The sequence below is a fragment of the Strix uralensis genome, chromosome 35, assembly GCF_047716275.1.
Source record: "Strix uralensis isolate ZFMK-TIS-50842 chromosome 35, bStrUra1, whole genome shotgun sequence".
NCBI lineage: Eukaryota > Metazoa > Chordata > Aves > Strigiformes > Strigidae > Strix > Strix uralensis.
The window spans coordinates 1,191,037-1,214,138 of record NC_134006.1 but is presented as its reverse complement, the minus strand read 5'-3'; the positions used below and the strand labels follow the sequence as shown (position 1 = coordinate 1,214,138).

Below are 23,102 nucleotides of genomic sequence, written 5' to 3'. Positions count from 1 at the left end.
ATTATACATTAATACATAATTTACAACCTACACCCATTGGAATGAATCTCACTTTGGTTAGGCAGTTACTTCAACACAAAGACTTAGTTAGAATTTTAGAGAAAATTAGAGAAAACGGACAAAAAACCTTAATAACTGTTCATCACAATGTGGAAGAAATACACCGAGTCTTGGAAAGAGCAAAAAAGAATGCAGAACATAACTGGTGGGACACCCTTTTTGGATGGTCACCTACTGCTACAGGCATCTTGAACAAGTTGTGTCACCCCATTGTGGTTCTCTTGATATTAATCTTAATCAGTTTGACTTTGTCAATAATATTATATGTCATAACTTGGAGAATGATGCAACGGGTAACATATCTGATGTCTGTCACCCGTCCAATACTTATTAAAGCCAAAAACGACCAATTAGATGATGACTTTAGATTGAAAAAAACTCTCCTGTTAAGTCAACAAGAATTGCAATGATTTGATGAACAAAATGATAAAAAGAAAAAGGGGGGATTGTGATAGACAGTAAACTGTTTGTTCATCAAATTCCATTGAAGATACTGGGAGCTCGTGACATGTTATTCCATAAACTATGTAGGCCTAAGCTTAATCTTAACTATTACACTGTGTAACGACTAACTGACTGCAAGTGCTTATCTAAGTTGAAATGCTGAAGCAAGGACTCCTACTAGGCAAAAGACTGAAAAGAGGGAGAAAGGGGAGAAGGACAAAGGGGAGAACAAGAGAAAAAAAAAAAAGAGAGGGGTAGTGCTTATATTCTGTAAGATATAAACAAAAGCTTTGTGAGCCACTCTCAGGAAAGCAGGAAATACGAGGAGCTGGTGACGTGAGGAAGACCCGGATGGAGCGACCCCCTAGCTGCAAAGTGCGCAGACGCAGGATACACCTCTCAGAGAGACCCGATACCGGAAGGCGGAGGATATAAAAAAGACGGACCCTCGGGGAGTGATTGCGTGCCGTTGGTGGAGCAGGGACTCCCCGGCCGCCCAGCGCTGTTTTGCTTATTGCCGCTTGCTAAATAAACAATTTAAATTTAATTAGTCCTAACTTGCATCATTTTGGCAAGATAGTCTATAACATTGAGTGTTTCCAGTCACAAAGCACTGGTAGTGTCCTCAGACAGGGTACTCTGACACGTCCCCTTCCTTTGGGCTCAGTGCTGTCTTCTGCTTTCCTGCACCTCTCTCTTACCCTTACCCGTCTGTGTTTCGTACCATGCATAAATCTTTTTTCCTCTTTCACCACAAAATGTATAGCTTTTGCTTCTTGGCCTATGGTGACCTGGGAGCTACCTGTAGTCCTAAGGACTGTCTTTAGGTTTCTATGCATTTTATGTCTGGCCACCATTGGGAGCTGCAGCTGCTGCTCAGGAGAACGCGAGACCGAGGCCCCTCCGTGCTCTCCCTCCCACAGAGCTGCCTGTGGGGAAAACCCCTGCCACGGACCAAGCGCCCCCAGGGCACCCAGCGGCCCAGGAAGCAGAGCCAGGCCTCTCCAGGGGAAGGCTTTTCCAAACTGGCTTCAGGAGGTCAGTGGGTGGGATGAGGTGCTGCTGGCCTGTGGAAGAGGAGCCACAGGACTTCTGCTCTTCCCAGCTCTGTAGAAAACCAGGGCTCAAAAACAGAGCCATTTAACTTCCAGAGCTGATTCTTTTCAGCTCATCAATGAAAATCCCCCTGTGAAGAGCCTGAGGCACCTTCTTCCACCTTCCCATTCCAGTGATTCCAGGAGTTCCAGAGATGGACTCTCCAGGTGGATCCCACCTCGCCTAAGAGCCAACACACGCACACGGCAGTGAGGAAGTTCACCAAGTTGGGACGGTTCTGGATCAGATCCCGTCTATCGTGCCAGCCGTGGGTCAGGAGTGGGTCAGGGTCTGGGTGCCAGCAAAGGGCACAGGTGACAGTGAGGGTCTCAGCTCCAGCCGCTGGGACAGGACCAGTAGGTGTGTCCCGGGTGCAGCTACTGGAGGAACTGGGATGAGTAAAGCGAGCAAGCTGCGGCAGCAGCAGGCGAAGCAGGACTGCAGGTCACAGCCCGTGGGCCTGGTGCTGCCTCTGGGGAGCCAAAGCAATCGCATCTCCCCCAGACGCCAGGAGAAGTGCGGGGATGTCACATTTAACCGACTCCAAGGGGGGCGGCTGGTGAGCAGGAGGCCCCAGGAACGCAGCACCGCGGCGGCAGCACCGGCGGGACAGAACACGGCGTGCTGGCGGCGGCGGCACTGGGAGCCCCCCGGTACCCGCCAGGTCCCGGTGTCCGCTGCCGCCGCCCAGAGGGACGCCCGGCCCCGCTCCCCCCCTGCCCGCGGGCGGGAAACCCGCCCTCCAGGCCGGGCGCCCTCAGGCCCGGGCGGCGCGCTCAGACCTGCCCCCGCCGCGACTCCCGCCGGCCCCGGCACGCCCCGGGCGGCAGAGCGGGCGCGGGTCCCGTCACGCCGGGCCCGCTCCGCTCGGCAGCGCCCCCTGGCCCCGCCCGGCCGCCGCCGCCGCCGGAAGTGACGCTGCAACGAGGCGCCCGCACGCCGCTCCCGGCAGGCAGCGGGGGGCAACGGCTGCCATGGCAACGGCTTCCGTAGCAACGGCTCCCGCGGCATCGGTCCCGCGGCAACGCCGCCGCCGCCGCCCGCTCAGGAGGAGCCGCAGGACACTCCCGGCTGCGGACGCTGCCGGGCGCGCCACGGGCTGGAGGCGGCCGCCGCCCCAGCCCGGACGGGAGCGGTGAGCTGGGGGCGGGGAGCGGCGCCGGAGCCCTCCGGGTGGGCCGGCGGCCCGGGACGGGGCGGGCGGGAGGCGCGGGGGAGGGCGCTGGGCGGGGCAGCATCCCGCAGCGGGCGGGCGGTGTCGCCCCGGGGAGGTGACATGAACCGTTTCACTGGATGGGTTGTACTTTTCTGCACCCCCCTTCCCGCGCGTGCGCTTGTGACCCCCCGCGCGTCCGTGAGGGTGTGCCCCGGGGTGTGCCCGCCCGTCCCTGTCCGTGTGTCTCGCTGCCCTGCACGGCAGACTCGGTGCCTGGTGTCCGGCGGGCGGGTACGACGCGCTCCCGAGCTCGCTGGGAAACACGGGCTGCGGGTCTGGGAGCAGCGCGGGGACTGATCTCCGCTGCGGAATGCCTTAAGGGAATGGGGATCCCCGAAATAACTGCAAAATAGGTGGATTTCTGGCCAATTGTGCTCGACAGCCTGACTAGATCCACAGGTGGCGTGTACCCGAGGCTGGGGGTGGGAAGGACCCCCGGCTGCTTCTGCTTCACTCCTAAAAACAAAGACTCGTTTGGGCTGGAAAACATCCCTGGGGGTGGCTCAGCCCAAGGGGCCGTATGTGGTCCAGCACGAGTGCCCGGCAGAGGCTCGTGCGGCTGCTCGTGGGCAGCGGGCAGGAGCAGGACAGGGCCAGCACAGCTTGGAGAGTTTAGTTCCAGCGCAATTACTTGGTTTGACTTTTGTCAAAATATGGTCTCATCTTTTTCCTATGTAAACCCTGGTCTCTTTTGGAAGTGTGGTTCAAAGGACACCGTGTTAATCATAAACTCACTGCATCCAAGCAGTTGTTTATGAGTGGGGTGGCAGACAGAGCCCTGCCTGTGCCCTTCACACACACCGGCATTAGTCACGCTCTGTTCAGAACTTGAACCCTGAAGAGCCAGATCTCACCGTGAGGAGAAGCCAAGCCGAGCGGTCAGGTCGTGCTTCCTCTCTGTTCGGGTGTCTCGGTGCCCACACAGGGTTTTGCAGCCTTGAAGGTGACTGTTAGAGGTTCCTGTGTCTAAACTGTAACATTTTTGTCTCTCTGAGATAGCAATGATCTTTGGTGTCTTTCTCTCGTAGAACATGGCTTCAGCAGATAAGGGGTTTTCAGAAGATGGCAATTTTTCGCCAAAAGGTGGCACCAGCAAGCTGCCAGCAGATGCATCTCCTGACTCGAGATGCCCCATCTGCTTGGACAGATGTGACAATGTCGCCTATCTAGATCGCTGCTTGCACAGGTTCTGTTTCAGCTGTGTGCAGGAGTGGTCAGCAGCAAAGCAGAATGCCCCCTCTGCAAGCGACCCTTTCTCTCCATTTTCCATACAATTCATGCTGACGATGCCGTTGAAGAGTATATACCCAGCCCGTCAGAAAACAGCTCTGCCTTAGCAGGGGAATGCCGTGCTGGCAGTTCACCTTCCCCAAGGACGCTGTCACCAGATAACGGGGTACTGTTTGACGGGCTGTCTGACCAACCCGTGCGGGAGAGGGTCGGAGAGATCCAGCTTATGCTAAGGACTCTGGCCTGGATGAGGCAGGTGAGCGCAGAGGGCACCTCTCTGCCGCGGATTCCGGAGGAGGACATGATCAGCTTCCGCAGAGCTCTGTACCGCAGCGCTGGGCGGATTCGTAGCATTCAGGGCGGTGGCCGCTACTGAGACATTTCAGCAGAGTTTTTCCGCCGCAACCCTGCTTGCCTTCACAGGTTGGCTCCTTGGTTGCACCGAGAACTTACAGTCCAGCTCGGTGCCCGAGGACCATTGGCTAACGTGCAGCGCGTTATCGTGAGTAACGTGACCAGGTATGATCTGGACAGTCAGGCCTTTGCTGACGAGCTAAAGCCGTTGTTGCTGAATCGCACTGAACACTTCTTACATGAATTCATTGCGTTTGCCCGGTGTCCTTTTAACTTAAAAGCATACGATCTACACGCCAATTATGACTGTCCTGCACCATCATACGCTGAAGGAAACCACTCAGACTTACCAATTATTACATCTCCAGATATGGCATATTCTCAAGGGCCAGATAACAGGTGATCTGTGACTGGTCTTGGTCAGGGCCCCTGGGATGATGAAACTCTGGGGCCTTCCTATTCCCTTTCAGAAGAGGCTCATGCAACCATAGCTTCTCCTCTGGAGACGTCAGAAAGTTCTGATGAGGGCTCTGCTGCACAGAGTCGAAGAACCAAACTGCAGACTCAGTTACAGGCTGGTGCTGACTTGAACGACAGTGACTCTTCCTCGGACAATTGTGTTATTGTTGGGTGTGTTAAGCCATTAGCTGAGAGGACACCAGAAGTGGTTGAGCTGTCCTCGGACACGGAGGAGTCCACAAAAGAAGAGCAAAGGGAAGGTGTGAAGAAACAGCAGCCAATCCAGTGTCGCAGCTGGAGTGACAATGAACCCAGCAGGAGTTTATCACCACGTTCCCCCACCTCTAAGGAGGATGTAGGTAGTTGCAGAAGCTGCTTCTCTCCTGCTGTTGAGAAGACAGACTCAAAAGATGATGAGAAGAACAAATGTACAGTAGAAGATCTGTCTCCATGGGACGTGAGCTGGAGCCCCTCTCTGGGGAGCGCCACAGTATGCTCCCCTTGGAATCACAGACTGTCTGGAAAGGGAAAGGCCAGGAGCCCACAATCCTGTTCACGGGACAGTCGCAGTCATGGCCATCGGTCTAGGAGGGAGCATCGTAGCAGGAGCCAACTTAAAAGGAGACAATCGAGAAGCAGAGATAGGAGCAAACACAGGAGTAAGAGAAGCAGGAGGCGATCAAGGGCTCATGACACCAGAGAGTCTCTAAAAAGCCAGAGAGGCTTGCTAAGTCGTGAGAGCACTCCATCCAGAGAAGGGAGCAGGTCACGATCCCGTGGCAAAGGCCATGGCAAAAGGAGATCAAGAAGCAGAGACCGTGATTGCTATGAAAAATGCAGGTCAAGGAGGCGGTCACACAACAGGTCAAGGACCCCTTCTGGAGGGCCTGAGAGAGTGAAAAGTGAAAGGCCTGGTGGGAAAAGGAAGTACAGAACTGGCCACTTGGAGAATGCATCCCCGGAGAGCACACGTCTGGAGAGAGAAGATGAACCCAAGAAAACTTCCTCAAAATTCAGTGACTGCCTCAAAAATGAAGATAGCCTTTCAGGCAGTGGAGCAAGCAGCAAGACAAAGTGTAAGACAAAAAAAAAGAAAGGTGAGGAGTGCGAGTGTGGAGATAGTCTGTGAAGGAAAAGCAACTGCAAGGCATCTTAAAAAAAAAGAGAAAAAGAAACAACACTGGGAACATCACCTGAGTAACACATGGAGCCCAAACCAAAAGCATCAAATGAATATTATGGTGATTGCTCTTCTTAGACAAAGGAAAAATTGCTTAGTTCATAAATTGCTCAGGCTGAATTCTACCATTACTTTAGTCTGTTTGGTTTAAGCTAAAAAGTGGTCAGTTATTTCTATATCCATCTTCACCAGGACTTCCAGTTTCCTCAGTGTTCTATGTCTAAATCTAAGTAAAGCAATAAGACTGGGGTTTTTTAAATGAATTTCCATGTGTGGGCTGTGTCCTTTGTGAACAGAACATTTCCCTTTCCGTTTGCAGTGTCTCACCAAGGCAGCCCCCGGGGGTTTGTGCTGGCGGGAGCACTCCGTGCTGGAAGGGACCTCTAGAGGCATCAGGTCCCAGCAGTCACTGAACCAGCACCAGCTTGGGTCAGATTGCTGGGGATTGGTTCAGGTTTGGACATTCCCAGAGCCGGACGGCCTCTCTGTGCTCCCCCTTCTAACGGCTGAGTCTTCTCATGGGAAGCGTTGAGGTTCAGATTTCTGTTCGGCATTGCCCTGGTTGCAGCCTGAGCCTTCTCCCTCCCGTCCTCCTGCTGTGCAGCTCTCGAGGAGGAGCCTGTTTGCCCCTTCCCTGGGCCTGGCCCCCACAGCTGGGGAGGCACCGGCTGGCTGGAGCCTCGGCACTCAAGCAGCTCCTGCTGCAGACACCGTTGGCCCAGATGGGCTCACCCTCGCTGTCCATGCTGGGGACGGGGGTCCCCGAGTTCTCCCTGGTACCCCCGGACCCTCACACACCCCCATTCCCCCCCCCACAGGGACCCCTTGACAGGGCACTTGGTAGTGGGGGACAGGACCCCCTGACAGTGTGGGGAGAGGGACCCCCCCGCCCACTGGGATCCCCCCCACCACGGGGGTTTTGGGGGGCAGGACCCCTCGGGGACCCCAGCTGAGGGGTGCACCCCCATTAGTGCCATCACTGCCCCGTTAACTCGTTATTTTCACTACACCCCCCCCCAAAATTTCCATTTTTCTCCCCGTTTCTCACCACTCAGGTGATGGCGGAAGAGGCCAAGCCCAGCGCCCCCGTCCCGGCAGAGGGGGCTTCCCCCACACCCCGGAGGGGTCCCCCCCCATCCCAGAGGCCTCTGAGGGCCCCCCCCTCACCACAGAGTCCTCTAAGGGGTGCCCCACCATCGTGGACCACTGTGTGGGGGCACCCCCCAACCCAGGGACACCCCAATTCCCGCCCCCCCCGTAGCCCAAATCCCCCCCAGTGACAGTGCCCCTCCCCACAGGGGGGCCGGGGGGTGCTGCAGCTGTTGGGGTACACGGAGGAGACGGGCAAGGGGCCGAGCTTCCCCCTGGGGGTGGGGGGGTCCCCAAATCCCCCGTGTGTCCGCTGTCACCGCTGACATCCTGCTGCTGTGCACCGACCTGGACCTGCTGCTGGCCGTGAGTGCTGGGGGGCACTGGGACAAACTGGGGGGCACTGGGAAGGTTGTTAGGACAGACTGGGGGGGGCACTGGGACATATTGGGATATATTGGGGAGCACCAGGAAGGTCACTGGTACATAGTGGGGGGCACTGAGAGGGTTAGTGGGCACTGGGACATACTGGGATATATTAGGGAGCGCTAAGAGGGTCATTGGGACATACTGGGGGGCACTGGGACATACTGGGTTATACTGGGGAGCACTAGGAAGGTCACTGGCACATAGTGGGTGACACTGGGAGGGTCCCTGAGATGTACTGGGGGGCACTGGGACATAGTGGGGCACTATATTTTACTCCTAAAAACTGGATCTCCCGTGCAGGTCCCTTGACCTTACTTTGCTTTATGGCAAAACCGGCTCTCAGAAGGATTTGGATTATTTTCTCCCCTTTCTCAAGAACTTCTTCTGCTGTATTACCCCATATAATGATGTCATCAATGTATTGTAAATATTCTGGGGCTTCACCTTGTTTGTACTTATGTACAAATGTGATTGTCAAAAAGGGCATGAAAAAATGGGATGCAGGATCAAAGAGCAAATAATGGCTTTTTCTTTTCTTTTTTTTAATTCCACAACTCTGGTCGGGGGATTTTTTGGGGTGGGAGTAGCTCTGTGACTTAAGTTTTGCAGTATAGGCAACGGTGCCCCTTTTCTTGAGACCTACAAACGTCTCCTGTGGCAGCGTGCTGGGTGTTCTCACAGTGCCCGACAGCAGTCACCAAAACCACCAGTGGCCGTGCCGAGGGCTGGCGGGAGGGACGGCTGGCAGAGCCACGGGCTCACTGCACTGCCTGGGAGTAACGGCGCCCCGAGAAAGGACGGGGATACTCACAGCGCTGGGACAGTCCATGCCACGCTAATGTCACCGTAAAAGCCGGCAGAGGAACTCTCAGACTCCTGCAAGGAGGTTGCAGAGAGCTGGGGATGAGTCTCTTTAACCAAGTAACAAGTGATAGGACAAGAGGGAATGGCCTCAAGTTGTGCCAGGGAAGGTTTAGACTAGATGTCAGGAAGTATTTCTTTACAGAACGGGTTATTAGGCAGTGGAATGGGCTGCCCAGGGAGGTGGTGGAGTCCCCATCCCTGGAGGTGTTTAAGAGTCGGGTCAACATAGCGCTGGGAGATCTGGTGTAGATGGGAACTGGCAGTGCTGGGTTAATGGTTGGACTAGATGATCTTCAAGGTCCTTCCCAACCTAGTTGATTCTGTGATTCTGTGATTCTGTTTTGGAGTGTCGGAAAGCAGCATTCCTTATTGCAGCACTGGGCGCACACACGAACGGCTTCGCAGAGGTGAGCGCACCCAGATCTGTGAGCAGCAGTTCATATACAGTGAGATTATGCACATTCATAACTTTTCTGAGAAATGAGATACATATGCATTAGATTTCCTGGAACCAATTACAATATCTGTATCCTAATTACGCAGGCACTTTCTTGCTGGGTGGTGGTCTCGAGGGGTCCCTGGGGTTGTTGGTAGTCTTCCTCACCGTGTCTGCTGGTTGACCCCTGTGCTCACCCACGCTCACAAAGGTCTGTTTGGGAGGTGTTGTGCAGCTGTGTTGTGTCTGGAGCTGGTTGGTTTTAATTTGTCCCGTCCTTGTTCCTGTCATCTTCAAGAATAGGCCCCAACTATCTTATTTATTTCTGTCTTATCTTCAAACCCCTTTCTTCTTCACTAAAGCACCAACCTTCAGCTGTGTCTGCACATTCCAGGAGCTACACTGACACTGACCTAATTTATTCTCAGTAAAAAAAATGTATAGCAAGACAAAAAAGCAAGACCAAAAAAAATGTTAGTGAGACGTTTTGGCTTACCTTTCTGCTTGTCCCTTTCACCGCCAGCAGTGTTCAGGAGCCTGCGCATACTCTGACAGTTCGGAAATGGATCTAGCTCAACACCAATTCAGCACAGACTCTTTGAGGGAGAGGAGAAAAATCACATCAGCCTGGGTTAGACCGGTTTAATCGCCACAGAACTATTCTATGAAAGTATAGTTTAAGTAAGTGAGAAGAATCTGATCTGTATAAGGTACAGGATTTAGCTTGGGGATATTGAAAAAAACCACCTCATCCTCCTCTTCCCTCACAATACATTCTTTCTTCTTCCCTTGGGTCAATATTTCTGACCACAGAACTACATGATCAGACACTTGAACTGACTTATCGAGCCAAAAATTGACACAGCAAAGACTTAAATTGAAAGATTAGCCTAAACAAACTACAGGAATTGTGCACTGAGCAGAAAGCTCATTAGCCTGCTTTGAATAGTGATTTGCAGAAACAGACTCTACAACTCAGAGAGTTACATAGATTGAGGTGCCCAAACCTGGACACAACCCTCCAGGTGTGGCCTCACCAGTGCAGAGCACAGGGGGACTGTCACCTCCCTGCTTCTGGTGGTCACACTATTTCTAATCCAAGCCAGGATGCTATTGGCTTTCTTGGCCACCTGGGCACACTGCTGGCTCCTGTTCAGCTGGTTGTCAATGAGAACCCCCAGACCCTTCTCTTCCAGACAGCTCCAGCCACTCCTCCCCAAGCCTGTAGCCACGCAGGGGGTTGTTGTGGCCCAAGGGCAGGACCTGGCACTTGCCCCTGTTGAAGCTCATCCTGTTGATGTCGGCCACCGATCCAACCCATCCAGGTCTCTCTGCAGACCCTCCCTGTCCTCGTGCAGATCGACTCTCCTGCTTCATTTGGTGTCATCTGCGACCTTACTGATGATACACTCTGTGTCCTTATCGAGATCATCAATAAAGGTGTTGAACAGAAATGTCCCAACACCGAGCCCTGAGGAACACCACTTGTGACCGGCCACCAGCTGGATTTAGCTCCACTGACCACCACTCTCTGGGACCGTCCATCCAGCCAGTGCTTGACCCAGCAGACCGTTCGCTCATCCGGTCATGGGCAGACAGTGTTTCTATGAGAATCCTATGGGGAACTGTGTCGAATGCTTTTCGAAAATCCAGGTAGACAATATCGACAGCTTTTCCCTCATCTCATCCAATAGTTGGGTCATCTTGTCATAGAAGGAGATCAGGTTTGTCAGGCAGGACCTGCCTTTCATAAACCCGCTGACTAGGCCTGATCCCCTGGTTGTCCGTTATATGACTTTCAATGGCACCCGAGATGACCTGCTCCATGACCTTCCCTGGCACCGAGGTCACACTGACAGCTCTATAGTTTCCTGGATCCTCCTTCCTGCCTCTCTTGTAGATGGGTGTCACATTTGCCACCCTCCAGTCCAATGGGACCTCCCCAGTCAGCCATGACTTCAGGTAAATCATGGACAGTGGCTTGGCGAGCACATCTGTCAACTATGTGTATATATATATACACACTATATATATATATATATATATATATATATATAAATACAACACAGCAGAACAAGACCAGTCCCGGAGATCCCTGTAATGTGTGGTAGACAACTTCCTGACGCAGCTGGTGAGTGAACCGAGCAGAGAAGGTGCCCTGCTGGACCTCCTCGTTGTGAACAGAGAAGGACTGGTGGACAATGTGGCGGTTGGAGGACGACCAGGGCACAGCGATCATGAAATAATAGAGTTCTCTATTCTTAGAGGCCAGGAGACGGGGAAGCAGAACTGACATCCTGGACTTCAAAAGGGCTGACTTTGTCTTGTTTAGGCACCTGCTTGAAAGGATCCCTTGGGAGATGATCCTGAAGGGTATCGGGGTCTAGGAAGGCTGGGCACTCTTTAAGAAGGAAGTGTTTATGGCTCAGGAGCAGGCGGTCCCCAGGTGCTGTAAGAGAAGCCGGCGACAGAGAAGACCCCCCTGGCTGAACAGGGAGCTTTGGCTGGAACTCAGGGTGAAAAGGAGAGTTTACAGCCTTTGGAAGAAGGGACTAGCCACTCACAGTGATTACAAAGATGCTGTGAGGCTGTGCAGGGCAGAAATCAGGAGGTCTAAAGCCCAGCTGGAAATTAATCTGGCTTCAGCAATCAAGGACAACAAGAAATGTTTCTCTAAGTATGTCAGTAGCAAAAGAAAGACCAGGGAGAGTCTCCATCCCCTGCTAGAGGCAGGAGGAAACATGGTAACAAGTGATGAGGAGAAGGCTGAGGTCCTTAATGCCTTCTTTGCCTCAGTCTTTAATAGCAAGACAGTTGTAGTGAGGGAATCCAGCCTCCTCCGCCAGAGGACAGAGACTGGGAGAACGACCCCCCCGCAATCCAGGAGACAGTCAGTGACCTGCTGCATCACATAGACACACACAAGTCTATGGGACCTGATGGGATACACCCGAGGGTGCTGAAGGAGCTGGCTGGGTGCTCACCAAGCTGCTTTCCATCATTTCCCAGCAGTCCTGGCTGAGCGGGGAGGTCCCGACAGATTGGAAACTGGCCAATGTGACGCCCATCTATAAGAAGGGTCAGAAGGATGATCCAGGAAATTACAGGCCTGTCAGCTTGACGTCGGTGCCCGGGAAGCTGATGGAGCAGCTCATCCAGAGTACCATCACACAGCACATGCGGGACAACCAGGGGATCAGGCCCAGTCAGCGGGTTTATGAAAGGCAGGTCCTGCCTGACAAACCTGATCTCCTTCTACGACAGGGCGACCTGCTCATTGGATGAGGGAAAGGCTGTGGATGCTGTCTACCTTGACTTCAGTGAGGCCTTTGACACCGTTTCCCACAGCATTCTCCTGGCAAAACTGGCTGCTCGTGGCTTGGATGGGCACACGCTTTGTTGGTTAAAAAACTGGCTGGATGGCCGGGCCCAAAGAGTTGTGGGGAACGGAGTTAAATCCAGTTGGCGGCCGGTCACGAGTGGTGTCCCCCAGGGCTGGGTTTTGGGGCCACTCCTGTTTAACATCTTTATTGATGATCTGGACGAGGGGATCGAGTGCACCCTCAGTCAGTTTGCAGTTGACACCAAGTTGGGTGGGAGTGTTGATCTGCTCGAGGGTAGGGAGGGTCTGCAGAGAGACCTGGCCAGGCTGGAGCGATGGGCTGAGGGCAACTGTATGAGCTTCACTAAGGCCAAATGCCGGGTGCTGCCCTTGGGCCACAACAACCCCCAGCAGGGCTACAGGCTTGGGGAGGAGTGGCTGGAGAGCTGCCAGTCAGAGAGGGACCTGGGGGTGTTGATTGACAGCCGGCTGAACATGAGCCAGCAGTGTGCCCAGGTGGCCAAGAAGGCCAACGGCATCCTGGCTTGTACCAGCACTAGCGTGGCCAGCAGGGACAGGGAAGGGATCTGACCCCTGTGCTCGGCACTGGTGAGGCCACCCCTCAGTGAGTGGGTTCAGTTTTGGGCCCCTCACCCCAAAAAGGCCATTGAATGACTCGAGCGTGTCCAGAGAAGGGCAACGGAGCTGGTGCAGGGTCTGGAGCACAGGTCTGATGGGGAGCGGCTGAGGGACCTGGGGGGGTTTATTCTGGAGAAGAGGAGGCTGAGGGGAGACCTCCTGGCCCTCTGCAACTCCCTGAAAGGAGGGTGCAGAGAGGGGGGAGGAGTCTCTTGAGCCAAGGACCCAGCGGCAGGCCAAGAGGGAATGGCCTCAAGCTGCGCCAGGGCAGGGTCAGACTGGCTCTTAGGAAGGATTTCTTTGCAGAAGGGGCTGTTGGGCGTTGGAATGGGCTGCCCAGGGCAGGGGGGGAGTCCCCATCCCTGGAGGGGTTGAAGAGTCGGGTTGACCCAGCGCTGAGGGATCTGGTGGGGTTGGGAACAGTCAGGGGGAGGTTCATGGTGGGGCTGGAGGAGCTTCAAGGGCTTTTCCAACCCCAATGATTCTGGGATTCTGTGGGATGGCACCGAGCGATGGGAAAGAATTACAGACCCCGGCTCTGAAAAGAGGGCGAGGAGGTGAAACCAGACGGCTCCCCTGCCCCTTGGGACAGGCTAAAAATAAATACACCTCCCCCCCGAGCAGAGGGTGAGTGTCAACGCCCCGGAGCGGAGCTGAATTCCAAGCCGGGACACTCGGGTTCCCCCCGCCCCCCCCCCCCCCCGCCACGCGTTCACCTCTCGCCTGCGGAGGGCGGCGAAGTGGCTTCTCCTGGCCGGCCCCGCGCTGCCGCTGAGCCCGGGGGGGGGCTGCCCCCCCGGGCCCCCACCCCGGCGGTGGGGGACGGGACACGCGCGGGCACGGACAGACACGGGGACGCGCCGCACCCGCGCGGGCACAGCCCCAGAGACAGGCGGAGACAGCGGGACAGCGGAGACACAGCGCGGAGAGAGGCCGCCCCGCGCCGCGGGCACACGGACAGACACACGGACACTGAGACACACATGGACAGACACACGAACACGGACAGACAGACACACGGACAGACGCACACACACGCACACACGCCCGACCGCAACGTGACGGACGGACGGGCCGACCGACAGACGGAGGGGCCGGGGCGCCGCCGCTCCGGACGGATCATTTTCCCCCCGCGCCGAGGGGGCGCAGAAACACCGACACCCACCCACACACAAACACCCCCCCCCCCCGACACACCCCCACCCCCACACACACCCCCACCCCGACCCCCCCCCGGCTCGGGGCGGAGGCGTCGCCGCAGGGTCCAGGCGCGTCCCCAGCCCCCGCCGGCGGACAACGAGCAGAGACGGCGCTGGAGGAGCCCGAGCACATAACGCGCCCGCGGCCCGGGCGGTGCCGCCGCGCTGAGGAGCCGGGAGGAGCCGGGCCGGGCCACGGCGGCTGGCAGGGGTGCGGGCGGCGGGGGGGCCGCCTTGGCTCCCGGGCGCTGAGGGGAGGCGGGCGGGGGTCGCGCCGGGGCGCTCCCGGGGCCGCAGCTCCGCGCCAATCCCCGGGGGCCGCGCTCCGGGAGCGGCGGGGACGAGCGAGGGTGGCCGGTGCGGGGGGGGCGCCTGCGGTAGCGCCTTGGCGGCGGGGCGGGCAGGGGCTCGGTGCCCGCAGGGGTCCCCCGGGAGCCGGCCCGGCCCGGGGCAGAGGCAGTGCCGGCGGGGCCGCGGTGCTGGGGGGGGCCGGGGCGCTGGGGGGCGCCGGGGCACAGCGGGGGAGCCGGTCCCGCGGCGGCCGCCCCGCTCCCGGGGAGTCAGCTCCGGCCTCGCTGCTGCCGTGGGAGGGGCGGGAGAGCAGAGGCTGTTCGGGGCTGTTCGGGACGTTTCTCCGCTCTGTCTGTGCGGGGCTTTTCCCCTGCGGTGGTCACGGAGCGATCGGTACCGACCCTGCGGGCAGGCGGGGAGCGGGGGGCTCAGAATGGGGCTGGGGGGGCCGAGGCACCGGCTGTCCTGGGCGGCCTCTGCCGGGGGGGTGGGGGCGGGAGCTGCAGGACGGCCCGTGGTTTCCAACAGCTCCGACAGCAGCGAGTCTCTCGCCCTGGAGAGAAGCTGCGGTTCGCTTTATTGTCTTCCTGCACAGCTCTAGAGCTGCTGGAACTAGACGGGAGACTCAGAATCTCCTCTGAGCCTCTGCTCCGCCCGCGGGGGTTTTCTATCCGGGACAGATTGCACTGGAGGTGTTAAACTCTCCGGGGCACGGGGGCGGGGAGCGAGGCAAGGTGTGCTGGGTGCTTCAAACAGTTCCTCTTGCTCATACTTCAGAAGGAGAAAAGGGAACCTGTTGTAAAAGCAGCTGAGGAATTTATGAAAGTGAAATATTAATGACCTGGAAAAGCTCAGAGAGCAAAGACGTTGCGCCTGATCATTCAGGAGGGTTCTTGTCCTCTACAGCTCCTCACTGTGTGTGTCTGTAGTACAAATGCAGTTGGTATAAAGGACAGCAATATTTGTATTTATCTAGCTAGAAGTAGTGATAGCACATAAAATATTTTTGCGTTGTTCATTATCTCTGCAGCGGCTGCTTTAGCCATGATTTTTGAGGCTGCTGTAGGACAGAGAACTACTGCAGAAACAGGAACAAATATTTCAAGAATGTTTTCTTAGCAATGGAAATGGGAAGGGCTGACTCAGACCTGGAATAGCCCAGAGGAATGACGAGCCTTAGAAAAGTCCCCTTAGAGGCGTGATGATGGCTCTTTTCACCCGAAGCTGGTATTCATCTCGGGGATCCCAGCCGGAGAGAAACATCCCCTCAACAGGCAGCACTGTCTGGGGAGAGGGTAACACACGGCTGTGCAGGGTCTGCTGAGAGCATCTTGGACACACAAGGGCTTGGGGCAGCCTGAGAGGGGATGGACGTGGGGAGCTGGACCAGGAGGAGGACCCGGGACAGAGCACAGGGCACACACCGGGGCTGGGTTACAGGAGAGAGCGTTGGGGATTTCAGTCTGTTAGTCACAGAAGATGCTGAAAAAGCATCTTGTGTCTCCAGATGTCAGCGTGTGTGTGTGTGTGAGCATGGTCTGTCATGCTGCGTCAGCTTCTGGAGATGTCCTGATAGAAGGAGCTGTGTGTTCACCAGGTGTCACAGAGCTTTGAGGCGAGGTGGAGGAGTGAAAGCTGCACAGTTGTTTTTCTGGGGTTGATTAATACAAGTAAAGCAGGAGATGAAACAGCGTTTGTGTGTCAGTGAAAGTATTAATGGAAAAAACCCCGATAGGCTCTTCAGGTCAAACCAAGGAGCAGTGCATGCTTTGTTTCTGGAGTAACTACCAGCTTGCTAGGGGGAAGAACTGAACTCTATCCTCTGTCTTGCAGAAGTTGCTGCTTGTTACAAGGTTCAGTGCTCCAGGTCTTTCCCTTACGAAGCAGTTTTGTGGCACTTGAGGGGCTCAGCACAGGGGGAAACAAAAGGAAACGTGCACAGAAATAATGGCAAGTAGGGGCTGGGTGTGCAGCTCCATCAAGTGTTTCTCTTGTTACTGCATTGATTTGGTGGTTTTCTGCAGTGACAGTAAACTTGGGTTGCCTTGATAAAGTAAATACGCTTTTGTATTAGACTTCAGCTGTGGGATGTGCTGGCTGTGTGCCACGGCAGAACTTGTGAGCACTCGGAATGTGCAGTGTGATTTGTGCTTGTGACCGTTGATGTGTCCCCCTGTGTTTCAGCCTTTAACACTGAGGTTGTGGAAGGTGCAGCCATAGATGTGACATGCAATTGTATTAAACCCCTGTCGCTGGTCACTAGTTAAACACGTGGTTACTTGTACTTACTGCTTTTGCCTTGTTCTCCCTGCACTGCATGGCAGAGGGTATTGCTGGGGTAATATAAACCCACACACCCTCCGACTGAAGACTGTAGGATCAGTTTTTCATTGTATGGCACAAAATGTGAACGTTTCCTACAAAGTCTGCTGCTTTTACCTGAAACATGATCTGTCCTGTGCAGGATAGTTGTTTTATAATAAAATACAGTGGTGGTGTAAGGGAAAAGAAACCACAGGCAAGCCGTAAGTAAAAGCAGAGAAGTCCTGGATGTGGGAAAAGCAAGAAGTTTTTACAACAAGCACTGTGATCTGTGGCATGCATTTTATAATTCTGCAGAAAAACTAAAAAAAAAGATTAAAAAAAGACCCCAAACACACCATTGAGGTGCATTACAAGATCTGAATGGTGATGTTCTAAGTTGCCTACAGACAGCACTATTTTTTGCCCTGGGTGTTGCTGTGTAAGCCCCTGCGAGTGCCGAGATAGGAATGTGTCATTATTTCCTTCATCGGTGGGAAATGGACTCAGTGTTGTGGTGAAGTCGCAGCTGGTTTGTGCTGGAGAAAGGCCGTTGAACTGGAATATGCATCGCAGGTCCCACAGTCTTATCTCAGTGACTTAACTGTGTCAGCGTGGGTTTTTGATAGTTTGACGTGGGTGTGGAAACTTCCTGCACACCCAGTTGCAGGGTCTGGGTGTGAAGTTATGCAGCATTTTCTCTATAAAGACTAATACTAGCAGATTATTTTTTCAGTCGAGGAGAAAAAGCTTTTCCTGGATCTTCTTTGGCGTTAAGTTTGAGAGAAAGCAGTTCAACACTCTAGAATGTGATGTCACTTTTACGTTATTTAAGGAAATACCACTTAATTTTGTACAATGCTCCAGCATACAGGAATTTGAGACCCAGCTGGGTCAGTAATGCTTCTGAGGGTCACAGCTGTCTGCCAGTGTGAGGAACCAGCTGTGACAGGCTGGGAGGAAGCTTTAAAAAATACTCTTTGCCTGTACATTTCGGTAGTGCAAATCACTGCTTGTGAAAATACATCGACTGGTTCCAGTGCATTTCCAGCTCCAGCTTTCTTCTCTGTTTTTGTTTCCTTCACTCTTGTTTTCTGGGCTCTTCTCTGTTTCTTTGCCGTGCCATCGTGATGGGATCTCTTCAGATGTTTTCGTGTGAAAGTAGCAGCTCTGAAGTGATTTACTGATTTTGTGTAGTGCAGTGAGATTTAGATTTGGGTGAAAGGACAGAAGTATTCAACAGGCTCCTCATCTCTGTGCTGCTTGTGCCATCGTGGTTGGAAGCAGAACCTCTGCAGCAATGACATTTGTGCAGATGATGTTCCCCTGCCATCGTTAGCCGTGCCAGCAGACCTGGGACCCGAGAGAGATGAAGGCACCTGGTAGGGGCAGAAGGCGGTGGGAGGGGTGTGCTGTGCTGGGGTGTGACGGCAGCGTCTGCCCCTCTGCTAGCAGCCAAATAAACCGCATTGGGGGCTTTGGGTTTTGTCTGTGTGCTGGGTAACAGTTCCACATTCTACAGTGTCTTCTCGCTATGTTTAGTGCGGTGCCAATCCAGGGGGTGTATTTCTGAACTATCCCGGCTCATTTATTTATTTATTCATTTATTTAAGGTGTTTTGCACTCATTTTTTACTGTGTGACTGGTGAGTAGAGAGAAGAGCAAAGTTTTACTCTGAATTCTTGGAGAAGTTTTGGCCATTTAAGCCCGTGACAGAACTGCTACTGATTTGAATGGGAGCCTTGGTGACTGTTTTAATCAGGTTTTATAACCTTACAATATGCAGGCTGGATTCTTGATGCCCAGCTGAACATGCTGTGGTACACATACAATGGAAACGGAGTAACAGTCCTGCCAAAAATAAGATTGCCTTTCATTTTCTTTATTAATTGTTACCATACTTACTACTTTAGTCTGGGCAAGAAAAATAATATTTATTCTGCTGTTAACACAGAAATTTTAAATAAGAACCTAATCTATGTATTGAAAATATGAAAGTGCTAACAAGCTAATTTAATTTGCAGTATTCAGAAATATTAATAAACTGCCTTGGTAAGCAGATTCTTCCGATGATGTATTAATGTTTTTTCTCTCGTTATTGCTGAAGGGAGGTGACTGGCAGAAAATGGCAATAGGGAAAATGATGTGGCTTTCTACCTATGAATTTAAAGTGATGCTGCAAGTCGCTGTACGTTCTTTCAGATTTGCAGAGCTCTCAAATACCTTGAGAGCAGATGGTGCCTTCAGCTGTGGGTGCAGTTCCCCAGTACAAAAGGAGATGTGTTGAAGGGATGTGGGGTGCAAAGGGGGCGCAAGGCTCTGCCTCAGTGGAAGTAGCAAAATAACCTGGTTTTGTTTTGTGGGACTTCTCCAGTGGTTTGCAGCTGTAGTTATTGCAGCAATTGTACTGCGGGTAGGAGACTCAAGCATCACAATTTGTTAGTGTTTTGAACCTATTTTTTTTAACGTAGCAGCTGTAGGCTCTGTGAGAAATGTTGGCCCTGTAAGCCAGTGGCAAAACTGCTGCTGATTTTGATGCGGTCTTGATTATATCCGTAAATAATATGTTAGTGTCTGTTTGCTTTGTACAGCATTTATTTTCATCAGGGAATGATTTTCAGAAGTTACTGAGCATGTACTGGTTTGATGGTTTTTGTTACAGCATTAAATTCTTAGTGCCCTTAAAAATTAGGTTATCAATTTTTTTTCTTACAATGAGTTGAGAGTTTGGAAGAATAGGAATAGGAACTTTAGAATGGTCAAGACACTGCAAATAAAATTGATGTCAGTTCAGTGTATCTGAAAATCTGTACATATGGGCATCTATTCGATACTAATGATAATTATGTAAGGGCACAATATCAGGTGGTAAACAAGGCATTTAGAGTTTTTATGAAGTCCAGCTGGAGCAGAGGTTAAAAAGACCAGGGATGTTAAAATGATCGCCTGGATTTTAGATTTTCAGAAGTTTACGAATAATGGGAAAGTAGAAGGAAGAATACAAGATTTGGGAAAACTGTGTTTCAAAATAAAATGGAGAAGAGAGTTGTGGAAAACGTGCACGTGGAGTAGATGGGGAGGAAGTAAAAGGAATATAGAGAAATTAGTTTGTCAGCTGTTAAGAGCTGACACCACAATGGCTTCTTTTTATCTGCTAATCTTTATTTTATAGTGAGCAAACTCTGGGGCAGCTGCTGAGATGGGGAAGAAAAAGACGTAGAGAAGAGGTGGTGGGAAATTAAAGAAAAATCAGCTGTTAAGCCTTTGTTCTACTCCACCACAAAAGGGCTGTTAGAAGAAATTCAGGGATTAGTCACATTAGGCACAAGGTAATCTCTATCCTCTCTAAATCCTCATTTTAAAATTAACATCCCGATCTTGGTCAAGTCTGATTTTGGTGGCTGACTGTCTGTGGGGTCTCAGCAAATTTCACACCAGTCTTTAGTACTTGCTTATGGCCCTTAAACAGGGTCTGATGTGCAGTTGTTTGTTAATGATGGATTTTGTTACAGATTAAACTTTTATCGGGCAGAAATCGGAACCAGAAGCTACAAGGCTGTTTCAGACTGTCAGATCTGCAGCTCTGCTACGCTTTAATGTACAGAAAAGTTAGTTTGAACTCTTTTCATTTAGTGTTTGACATGAGCTCGGAGCCGCCTTAGGTGGTGTAGCTAAAGGCCTAATAACTTGGTTATGCCTCTGAATCTTCTTTGTCAAGAGACACATCATTTATACCTATAACAGTTTCAAATTCAGAGTGTTAGCAGATGAAGAAGACTAGGGGGTAATAAGACTTGAATTAATTTTTTAGCTAATCCACCCAGTGAGTTGCTTACAGGGAAACATAATATTCCCTAGACACCATAAGGATCAACTCTCTGGGGTAAATACTGCGTACATGCTGTGTACATACATACACGTGTAAAATTCAAATGTCCTTTGTGACAGTCAAGGTAAGCTGTGGTGCTTTCGGTTGAAAGCTGCGCTCTGTTCTGGATGTAGAACAGGAACAGTGAATGCTTCAGAACAAAGGATTTCTTTCAGTTACTTGCTCTAGTACAGTAAAATGCAAACATAAGTTCACAGCTTTTAAAATATACTGTCAGCTCTCTAAATGCTTAATAACCAGAGGGGAGAAAATAACAAAAAACTACTACTCACCCTGGTTTTAAGGAGTTTAATATGTTGTGGGCAAAATGTTTCTGAAAACTGTGTGTTGGCAATTGTAGCCTTAGTGCAAGGAGGCCTTAGGGTGATACTGTTCACTGAAGAAGGGTGAGCAAGAAGTGACTGTGGGAAAAGGGTGTCAGAACTCTAGAGTTTGTTTTCTCAGGCTTTCATTTGATTTTGGTTGAGATCCTGCAGGGTAGCAATTTTATTGTGATTCTATATGCTTTGAAAACAGTCAAGGGAAGAAAAAGTATGTCTAAAGGAATCAATTCTCATATTAATGATTCTCTTTTCTCCTTATAGCTTGCAGTTGCCCAGGACGATGCATGTGACTTCCAAAATGCTGAAGCTGAACACCAGAGAAATTGTAAAACACTTACACAGCGCCATATCTTTATGCAGCATTTTCTAAATAGAGACTAAATCCTTGTCAGAAAGAGGTTTGTACAGTTAAAATAAAACAAGACTTGACGTGACCCAGAACAGCTTGAGAGAGGCGTGAGAGCTGTTGGTGAGGAACTGTGAGGAGCTGAACAACTGTTCTAAGTCAGGGATTTGAGGGAGGCTTGAAAGGGCAGTGAAGATGGCCCACTTCCCCAGTTCAAAAAAAAAAAGGTTCAGGAGTTTGAACTCCTTTTGTTGCCCAGGTTTTTGTTACTGGTTTTCAGCAACCACTGTTTCTTTATAATTTAAATGGTGAAAACAGTAACTCTATGAAATCTATGGAGATTTTTTTTAGTAGTAAATAATGAAGGAATTAAAAGCTGTTTACAATATATGTTCTGGGTCTGGATGCGCAGCTGGTGTTCTAGTGCTGCTGCCTTCGGTGGAGCTAAATGCCCCCATTGCTTGTAGCTTCCTCTGAGCCTCGTGTGTGTTGGGCTGAGCAGTGCTGGGGGAAGGAAGGGCGGGATGGGCAGTGCAATAGGTTTTCACTGCAGTGCCCTCAGCACTTCTGCCCTGGTATATTGTTGGTCTCCTCCATTCCTCTTGAAACTGTTATAAATGAGCTCAGACTCATTAAGATTTTAAAAACTTAACTCCAAATTTATTGTTTGAATAAAGACAAGCAAACAGCGCTGGGTGTGCCGGGAGTCTCTGCTCTACCAGGACACACACCTTACACGACAGCACTGAGTCCCTTTATAGTGTAGGCTTCATCCATATTCATGATGGGCGTACCCTGAGGGGTCTGCAAAGTTGTAAACAAGTTTCCCCGGGCTTTTCTTGGGTTTTTCCATTTATGGGGGATGACTCAGCACAGGTGCATTTGCAGACATAGTCTAAGCAAGTCTGGACATGACACTGTCTGGTTTGATGGTGGAGGCCATTTTAACTCCCCTCTAACAGCAATTGATCTTAACAACAAGAACTATGTACATAACATCTTATTTCCTAAAAAAAGTACAAAAGCATTTAGGAATTCCATAGGTAAGAGAATTACATTTTATCACTCACATGGGCACGAATCAGATAAACATATCTCACAAAACTTTTTCTGTCTTGGAAGTCAGAAATGAAGCTTGCAAACCCTTGGTAAATTGTGTTGCTCAGAGGACAGATGAAAACACAATACGGTGAAAAGAGCTTATGCTGATTTCCTATGGAAACAAGACTTGCTGTCCTACTGTCCTGGTGTACTGTTTGTATATTAATCTGCACCAGGTATTTTTGAACTTGTTGGTTGCTTTTGCAGTATTTGTCAAAGGCATGGAAGTCTTAAAAATTATTAAGTTTTAGTAAGTTTTGAGAAATTGGAGGAGAGAGACTCCCGTAGAGTCTCTGGCTGAGAGAAAAGCTGCCTGGTGAGCTCATTCTATCATCAGTGTCAAAGAGTCAACCTAGAAGAGCTTTGTGTGTGTCCTGGCTGCTGGGAGCTGCTTAGACATTAAAATGAACTAGCCACAGTGTGCAAACCTGTAGGTAACTGGGCCTTGTTAGATCTGGTGCTCATAATTGTATGTGAGAAAAAAGCTTGAGTAACTATTCTTAAATTTTTTTGTTGTTTTCTGTTTCTATGGGTTTTTTTGGGTTTTTGTTGTTGTTGTTCTTTTGTTGGGGTTTTTTTGGAAAGGTCTTCCTCCCTTCCCCTGGGTTATTTTTCTATTACCTTTTCTGAAAGCATAGGGTGGAGCACTCGTTCAGGGTGTTGGACTGATGAGAATGGATTTGTTTAAGCCCACAGGCTGTATCCATTTACACACCTGAAGATCTGGCTTTGTTTTTAATCCTTACCTACCTGAAGTCCTCAAGGAGGCATGTTGTGGATATGGAGCTTTTGTGAAACTCAGCTTTTGACTGAAAAGGTAACAGGTATCGTATAT

At 51.6% G+C, this 23,102-nt stretch overlaps 1 pseudogene; it reads left to right on the top strand.

Annotated features, from left to right (window-relative positions):
* The first annotated feature begins 3,730 nt into the window (after positions 1-3,730).
* On the top strand, positions 3,731-8,336 carry LOC141936861 (E3 ubiquitin-protein ligase Topors-like; annotated as a pseudogene).
* Positions 8,337-23,102: the final 14,766 nt, after the last annotated feature.